General features: G+C 42.8%; 1 long non-coding RNA gene across 1 annotated transcript; it reads left to right on the top strand.

The window, feature by feature from the left end:
- Positions 1–7,007: 7,007 nt before the first annotated feature.
- On the top strand, positions 7,008–9,226 carry LOC121089658. The gene is made up of 3 exons (XR_005828301.1): positions 7,008–7,095; positions 7,991–8,079; positions 9,014–9,226. It is a non-coding gene; the product is annotated as an uncharacterized LOC121089658 (long non-coding RNA).

Below are 9,226 nucleotides of genomic sequence, written 5' to 3'. Positions count from 1 at the left end.
GTGCCGAGAGCCTGGGTGAACACTGAGGAAACAGATTGAACAGCTCTGCCTTCCGTTCATTGGCTCTGCTCGGGAGGCTGATGAGTGGAGATAAACTCTGCAGCAGAGCTCAAGGGGGTAAAAGTCGAGGAGATTATTCAAGGCTGAGTTTAATATCAAAAAGGAAATCTTAATCTTGGAAAGCAAGAAAAAAACTTACTCTTCATATTTGTCACTGCCACTACTACTACTACTGCTGCTCCTTCTTTATCACTTCTTTGTCACCACCTCCAAGAAAATTCCTCCTCATGTCTCCCTCAAAAGAATCAACAGTCTCAAGTCTTCTCTGTAAGTGATATTTTTAATGATTTCTTCCTTCAGTAGCTATTTAGCTACTGGCAGCATAGTTTTCATCTTGAACAAGGTTTTCCAGACCCTGGAAATAAGAGAAACTGAGTTTTGAGGGAAAAGAAAACCCTATTTTACATACTTTTCAACAGAAATAATACAGTAGTTGAAGCTGACCCACATAATTCACTGAAAAACTGTTTGGTTTTTTCAGAATACTCGTGTGGTTTTTTAAAAAATACTATAACTGTTTCCCCACATCCTCACTGATGTAGTAAGTTCAGATTCAGGGTTTCTTCTCCTTTCTTAAGCCACAGCACTCCCCCAGAACAGTTCCGTGGGTCAGCAGTAAAGAAAAGGCCTCAGCTATTGAAAGCTACAGCTCCGAATAATTACCGCTGAGGACAGAGGAGTAAGAGGTTAAGAGGAAACAGATCAAAGTTGGCAGGAAATTGAACTGCTCAGAGGCTAGGACTGCACACCGTGTCTGAACATCAGCAAGCTGTGCTGATGACTGTAGTATGATGTTTTGGTAATTTTGTTTGATCAGACCGGTGTTCAAAAATGGTCTGCATTGATGGTCACTGAGTGTGAATTAAGGTCCTATGTAAAAAAAAAAAATTAAAAAGACTGATTATGATCATATAAAGAAAATCAGATATGACAGAAATCCAGCTGGATCATCTTGATCCCAGGATTATCTTATTGTCTACAGTTTTGTGAAGGAGAGTGTTCTGTGTATTTCTCCTCACTTGCTTTTTTTAAATTCAATTTAAAATTTTGACACTCCTCCACATTGTTCTGAGGTTTTCGATATGTCATTCACATTAACACTCTGGGTTGTTTTCCGAGTATTTACCACTGATCTAGGAATTAGTAATGTTTGTGAATAAATATCATGGCTATATTTTAGACAAGGGCATGGAGAGGAAGAAAAGGTGTTTATGTAAGTAGAGATTAAGATACAAGTTGGAGAGAGAAGTAGGCAACATGCAAGCAGTATGAGGCCTCGTGTAAAAGAAATAGTGTTCAAATTTCATGACAATGAAATGACAAGAGGAAACTAAGGTGGTGTAAATGTGCAGACTTGTGGCATATTGTGTAATGACTGCTGCATAAACATGAAAAAATACAATGGGCTAGAGAAGATTTTGGAAGACACCAATCTTCTAAATAAGAAAAGTCCTACTTTAAGTTGTCATAATGAAAGATCTATGCCATTCCTATAGGAATTCATTTGGAACCAGAAGTTACACAGCTGGATTCTTTTGCTAGGCCAATGCTATTCAAGATGTCATTAAGATGCTTTGTGAGCAACTTTCTGGTTGAAGCCTGGGTTTCTAGCCACAAGTGAGGAGCTCACATAAGAAGGTCTGGTGGATTGACCTTGGCTGGCTGCCAGGTACCCACCAAGCCTTTCTGTTACTCCACCTCGTCAACAGGACACAGGGGAGAAAAATGCAATGGAAGGCTCATGGATCAGGATAAAGACAGGGAGATCACTGAACAGTTACTGTCACAGGCAAAACAAGATGGTCTTTTGGGCAATGCCACGCACAGGGTATGTTTCTAGCCAAATGGTAGTTGCTTTCACCACAGTGAGTATGTAGCCCTTGCCTTGGCGTGTTCATGGTGGTGGTCTAATATGGTCAATTTGCCAGGCCTTGCCATATTGAGAACCCAGCCATCACCCTCTATTCCAGGGACATTTTGCTCATGTAGCTTGCTTGATGCTGGCATGTTTCACATTCACAAGTGGCCTGTGTGATGGCCTCCATGGTCAGGTCCATGCCTTGATCAGGAGCCCATCTGTATTTTGCCTCTCTCAGATGTCCCCATAGTTTGTAGGTCCATCAAGCTACAAATAACTCACCCTTACACTCCCAGTCCAGGTCCACCTGAGCTACTTCAATTTTGACAGCCTTGTCTACCTGTTCATTGTTTCAATGTTCTTCAGTGACACGGCTTTTGGGCATGTAAGCAACTACATGACGTACATTTAGAGTGATGTTTTCTACCCAGGCAGCGATGTCTTGCCACAGTGCAGCAGCCCAGATGGATTTACCTCTGCACTACCAATTGGCCTTCCTCTGCTGCAGCCACCTCCATAGGGCATTAGCCACCATCCATGAGTCAGTACGGAGTACTGGCCACTTCTGTTAATCAGCAGTCCCTAGGGCTTGTTGGGTGGCTCTCAATTCTGCAAACTGTTGACTCACCTTCTCCTTCAGTGGCTTCAATGACTTGCTGTGTGGGACTCCACACAGCAGCTTCCACTTCCAACAGTTCCCTACAAGACAACAGGATCCATCAGTAAACAGAACATAATGCCTTTCATCTGCTGATAACTCGTTATATGGTTGTGTCTCCTGGGCATGAGCCACCTTACCAGGCAATACTTAAAAATTCTCTGCTTCCTGGCCAGTCCATGATCTCTTCCAGGATTCCTGGGTGGCTGGGTTTCACCAGTCGAGCCCACTGCACGATCAACACTACCCACTTACTTCGTGTAGTGCTGGCTGGGTGATGTGCAGAGGGGATGTTTCCTTTGAACATACAGGCAATCATGGTGCCAAGAGGAGATATGCTTCTGTACCAACAACTTCTGAAGTGACTTGAACCCCCTCACATGCTGCTAGTATCTCTTTTTCAGTCAGGGCTTAGTGGGCTTCTGATCCTCAATACCCTGGCTCCAAAACACTAGTGGTCAGCCTTGGGTTTCTCCTGATGTTTTCTGCCGAAGGCTTCAGGTGAGACCATGCTCCTCAGCTGCAGTGCAGAGTACATTTTGCACAGCTGGTCCTGTCCAGAGAGGCCCAAGAGCTACAACATGAGTCACCTCCTGTCTGATCTGCTCAAAGGTTTGTTGTGTCTCAAGGCCCCAGCCAAAATAGTTCTTCTTTCAATTACTCAATAGAGAGGGCTCACAAACTGACTATAATCTGGAATATGCATTCTCCAGAATCCCACAAGGCCTAGGAAAGCTTGTGTTTCTTTCTTGTTAGCTGGTGGAGACACAGTTGCTATCTTGATGATCACATCCATAGGGATATGATGATGTCTAGAAATCTCAGGAGGACTGAATCTGGGAAGTACTGAAACAGTTCCTTCTAAAATTCTGCTACAGGCAACAGAACTTGGCAAGTCAGATATGAGAAGTCTGTGGCAGAACATGACTGAAAACATAAATTCACCACAAGAAGTGACGAGTATTTCATTTCTTATTCACTGGAGCCTGTCCTCTCAGTGACTCATTGAGAGACAGGATCCCATGACAGGAATGACCCTGAGAAAGGCCAGTGGGGGACAGAGGTTGACCTAGATGGAGCAATAATGCATGTAAAGGAGGGAAAGTTGTCAGGGTTTGCTGGCTGCATCAGTCAGAAATGTAGCATGCATTTGATGGAAAGGAAGAGGAGAGGGATAAACTGTGATAGCTGAAGCCTGAGATGTAGCTGGGGATGAAGATGTTCCCAACAAGGTGCAATTAAAGATACACTTTCGGTAAGTGCGCCTTTCTGCACAGCCGCGAAGAAAACTCAAGCATAGTTTGTTATAAGGTGCCACGCAGAGCCATCACAGCTTCTGTGGAGACTGAACTTTCCCTGTCTTCTGTGTTCTGAGAGCACAGATCTGGGCTCTGCCTGTGGTTTTCAGTGTGGGTTATTGCAGACCCATTTTATGTTAATCATCATAATGTCATCAGATATTATTTGACAAAGGCAGAGTCTGTGATCTGCTCTGTTTGAAGTGGTTTTGCTCTGCCTAAAGTCCTTGCTGACAGCAGATTCCATGCTAGTAACTCATTCAACAAGTAGTGCAGGAGCTGTAAAGCTGGATTTTAATTAACAAGGTGCAGACAGAAATTACATTCTTTCCAAGGACTTAATTTCCAACAATGACATGCATATCAGAGCGCTGGAACCTCAGCTGTTATAAACTTTTAAGATGGCCTAGTTCTGTTGACTTATGGAGCTACTTTCTCCATGTAAGAATTCTCCCTGCTGTCTCTTTTCGTGTCAGCTGAGGATCCTAAATCTTGGAACCATACAGATAACTCAACAGGCTGTACATAAATGAGTGAATCCAATTATCTCTGAAGCTGCAAATGGTTCTGGAAAAGCATCGTGATTCTTTGTGTAATGACAGATCTGTTTTACTCACTCAGTACTCACCCCAGCAATGAAATACAATGGTTTTGTCTTGAAATTTGGCAAGGAAGTGAAATTAAGGCTGGATTACACTATACAGTGGCCTTGTCTGATGTATAGGGCATTAAACCCACTGTAATTCTTTCAGAGGTAGCAGTGTGTGTCACACTTAGTGAATTTCTGGCCTTTTGATGACCCATCTTAGAGCCTAGAACCTGTTACATTTATAATGAAGGAAAAGTAATTTCATAAGTATTATTTGCATATTCCGTAACAAAATACATTATTTTTGCATATCAGTGTATGTGAAAGAGAAAGCAAAATTATTGGATAGCATCACCTCTTGTGTGGGCAGATGTAAGATTTCTCCTGTATCTCCCTTGCTGATACACTTTACTCTGGCTGTTCGTCCAACTATTCCAGTTCTTAATTCTAACAGAGTTCATCCAGTCTGCCTGGAACGTGATTGACAGGTCTGCCCAGGATTTGGTTGTCTGAATGGCTGCAATTGCAGACTGTAACTCCAGCTCTTGCTTTCAGCATACCATGGGTCCCACCACATGGCAGGTCCCCTAGTAGAATGGCATAACGTGGTAGGCTGGCTATGGAGATAAAATGCATAAACTTTGTGCCCGCAAAGCAACATAAAGCTGCTTCCTGGTTGTTCTGTGGTTGGGTGTTGTTTATTCCTGGAAACACCCACACACCTGAAAGTCCTAATGAGAATATGGTTTCTTTTACACAACTCCTACTGGAGGGTAGGTAAGACTGAGGTGAAGCCCATATTCCCGGAGTCCCTCTCCCTTCAGGGAAGCTTGTGTTTAATAGCAAGACTGAAATTGGAAAGCCTGACTTTGAATTCAGAGCTGCTGCGCACCTTTTATACACATGTATAGGTAAATAAAATATTACTCGTGTTTCAAAATACTTCTGGGGGTGCTGGGTGCAGGGGCAAAATGTACGAACCACCACCCTCCAGCCTAGTTTGAAATATTGCTTCCCATCGCTCCTTGGATTCCTGTTTCAATAGCCTCTGCGGGCCGCGTCCATGCTGTGCAGTTGCTGACAGTGCAGAGCTCCCCTGAGCTGCCTTCGAGCTGCTTCAGAAACAGAAGCGGTACAGTCGAGTCAGCACAGCGCTGCACGTAGCCGGGGCACGGCAACTTGTTCGTGCAACAAACTGCTACCTGGTGGGGACGAATGATTCCAGCCAGTGCAATGCAATGACATATCAGCTTGCTTGGAGCTGGTTCTGGGATCACCGACACACACCAGGTCCTGCTGGTATGACATGTTGTGGCTATTTTGAAGTCAGCATTAAGATCACTAATATGCGTGATGTTTACTTGCCCCAAACTCCTGCACAGACGACAGTTCGTAGGAGCTTGGCATTGTGATAATGTTGTGGTTATGTTCTGGCCTACCTCCCAGCAGGGCTTCCCTTGAACCCTGCTCCAGAGTGGGCCAAGACAACTGGCTTACTTGGAGAAGTGCTCTGAGAGCAGATGAGTGAAAAGTCAGGAGGAAGTGACTCAGAGGACCGGATGAAGTGAGAGATGTTTGGTGAGAGGAAAGGAGCAGGAGCCTCCAGTTGAATCTTAGCTGCCCTCTGTGCCGGAGGTCCAAAGCATTGGAGTCAACCCCTCTTTTCTTTGGTCAGGAGGTTGCCCAGAAATAAGTAATTGTTAAGGCTCTTCTTGAGCAATAGGAAGAAGATGTTTTACTTCTCTGATTCCTTAAAACGCTGAAATCCTTGGCTGGAGGAATGAGCCGGTTATCTTCACTTGACAGCAAAGCCTGAGGCTATCATTTTTTTTTGCTTCCAGTGGAGATGCTTCCTAGCAGTCTCCCAGTTGAGGGTGGGCAAACTATGGATATGAAGGAGGAAGTTCTGCATTTGAACACCATTTGCAGCACTTCTAATGATGTGGCCTGGAAATCCACTAGCTCAGTTAGGCTGGGACTGACCTCTGCGCTACCCTGCACGCCGTGCTGTGTCTATTATCCCCAGTGTGGCTGCACAGAACACTAAGGCTCTATGTGATTTGTCCTCTATTATTTCAAGTAGCTGGAGTAAGGAAACATGAGAAATCTGTGGGAAATTCTTCCCTGACATAAATCAATGGAGGTTACTGGAAAGAAGCTGGTGTATGGAAACATTTGCAGGGTGTAGAGGCATTTATTTCATTTTCTGCAACATGTAAGCAGAAGCAGGAAATTCTTCTGCCTGGTTTGGTGTTTGGACAGTTATTTCTGTCTTATTTTGCTTCATAAACGCCAGTAAGGCTGAGAGAAGATGAATCTAACAGAATAGACATTTCTAGTGAAGGAAAGTTCAGCATCAAATCGTTCACAGAAAGGTGCAAGACACTTTCTAATCTTCAGGAGATAGGTATTGGTTTAAGTGACAGTACATGAAGCTTAATATCCCTTTCACTACTGCACCTGTTTGTTCTGATTTCTAATGTTTCCTCAATTCATGATTATCTGACAATTTATGGAGTTTTTCTTGTTTTCTTATTTCAGCAATCTGTAGTGAGAAGAACATACACAGCCCATTTATGCAGCGAATGAAAAGTTACTTCCTTTTCTTGCCTTGAAGTTGGTACGAGATGAGGTAAGGCATCCTGCTGTTCCTGCATGGTGGTGATCAAGGGAAACAGAAACTAATTTCTAGTCATAATAATACCAAGTCTGAATCCTAATCTCTCTGCCTTTTTCTAAAAGCTGGTTTCTCTCCCTTTCAATTCTGACTGCATTTAACATCACCTGAAGAAATAAAGAAGGAAGTAAAGAGAAACGTGATTCAAATTTGAAATATCTCATGGCGGAGGGATTTGCTAATATGTGACCAGGTTTTTAATGCTACTCTGAAATGATAGACTGCAGTTTAGGAGGATTTTCTGTGCAAAATACCTTCCCCACTACACTTGGAGAAAGATATAGAACTCAAAGTGTTGCCAGGTCTGAATGTTCCCTGTAACTTTCAAAATCTACAGTCTTTCTGAGGTGTGGACCAGGCATACAGTAATGAACTTTCTATGTGTGGGTGTGTGTATTGCTCTTGTTACTCTCTATAGATAATTTCAGTCAATCATGGCCCACTTATGTGCAGGAAGGTCACAACAGTGATTAACAATATATGCTAAGTTCATTGTTGTTTTATGCATCTGCATCAGAAGGGCTTCCCAAAGACAGCTATACTTCCACAGAAAATGAGGATACTTGATAAGCAATCACCTTGTTTTCATGTTGATCTATGAGTTTCCTCATTCCTATTCTTCCTATTTTCTCCTTCTCTACTGCTGAGGGTGTGAGTAGTAAGTGAGCAGCTGGGTGGGCATTTGGTTGTTAGCCAAGTCTAGTCCATCTCAGTTATGTTAGGTATAAAATAGTTCAGTTACAAATAGTTTAAGATGTGAAAATCTAAAAAAATCTCATAACTCCAGAAAGGTTAGTTTGTTCATCAAGCCTTGATTTTTCCTAATAGTATCAATGTTCTTAATGTGTAGGATGGAATTTCCTGATTTCATGGTGCTATCCTTGCCACTCACTGAGGAAAGCAGGAGACTTGATCTGGGTGATCCAGGACAGGCTGGAGGTAAAGATCTCTCTTCCAGTTTTGCTACTGGCTCATTCTGTCACTTATACTTTTTATAAGTTAATTATAAAAACTGTTTCTGTCAGAGTTCAAATCCCAAGGCTACATGTATTCTATACATACAATCCTTATGTTATGGTGTTATATTTTCTCTCCCCTGTCTGGTTGAGGAGGGGAGTGACAGAGTGGCTTTGGTGGACACCTGGCATTCAGTCAGGGTCAAACCACCACAGGAATGCAGGTATTGGGAACTGAGAATACATGGGCTTCTCCCATGTAAGCAGACTTGCTAACCTGAACAGTTAATTTTTTTAATACTAATATATGACTAGGAATCAGCCCGGCTTGCTACACCAGAACAAACAAAACCTGTCTGGCACAGGGAAATACCAGCCTATGGTTGTTAGCGATGTACACTAAGAACAGCATGGGATGTGGCGAGGTATAGCATCTCTGTGATCTGGAAAATAGAGTCTTGCCAGCCCTAGAGATTGAAAAATAATTTCTCAACTTGCTGGCCACAAATCATATGACTTCAAAAGAAATGCATTTGCTTGGGTGGTTTTGTTCTGTAACGTCATCTAAAATATGAGAACTCAGAGGCATATGACTCCAGCTGGGGCAGAAGAACTCTAAATATCATTTAATTTGGGAACTTGGCAATACCAGGAACACTTCAGGTGAAGAGAAGAACATGATGGTAAAATTCTAGTAGTTACAATAAATTTGGCTTTGTAATGTTTTAATCAGGTCAGAATTTCTAAACTAGCTGTTGGTGAATACAAATGCTGACATTTAGAATTTGCATCTCTCCAGTGCTTGGCAAGCTCGTCTGAACAGTATTAAGAAAGAAGCAGTGAGTCAGAAGTTCAAAAATTGTAATTTGGGGACTAGCAATGACGTGTTGCCTCACATTGCTCTGTTCTTTCTTTAGAAACTGCTGTAACCGCTCTTTGGGATGAAAATGCTGAAAGCAGAATGAAACAGCGCTAAAATCCAGGAAATACTGCAACTTGAATTTTGATGAGACTGAAGGGTGGTATTGAGCTGAGCATTCTAAGCTTCCCACTCCGGGATGGCTTTCTGAACCCTGTGCCCTTTGATTGTGACAGCAACTTACAACATGAGCTCTAAAGAGCAACTCTTT

The sequence above is a fragment of the Falco naumanni genome, chromosome 5 (assembly GCF_017639655.2).
Source record: "Falco naumanni isolate bFalNau1 chromosome 5, bFalNau1.pat, whole genome shotgun sequence".
NCBI lineage: Eukaryota > Metazoa > Chordata > Aves > Falconiformes > Falconidae > Falco > Falco naumanni.
Note: the sequence above shows the minus strand (reverse complement) of the source record. Positions and strands in the feature narration are given on the sequence as shown.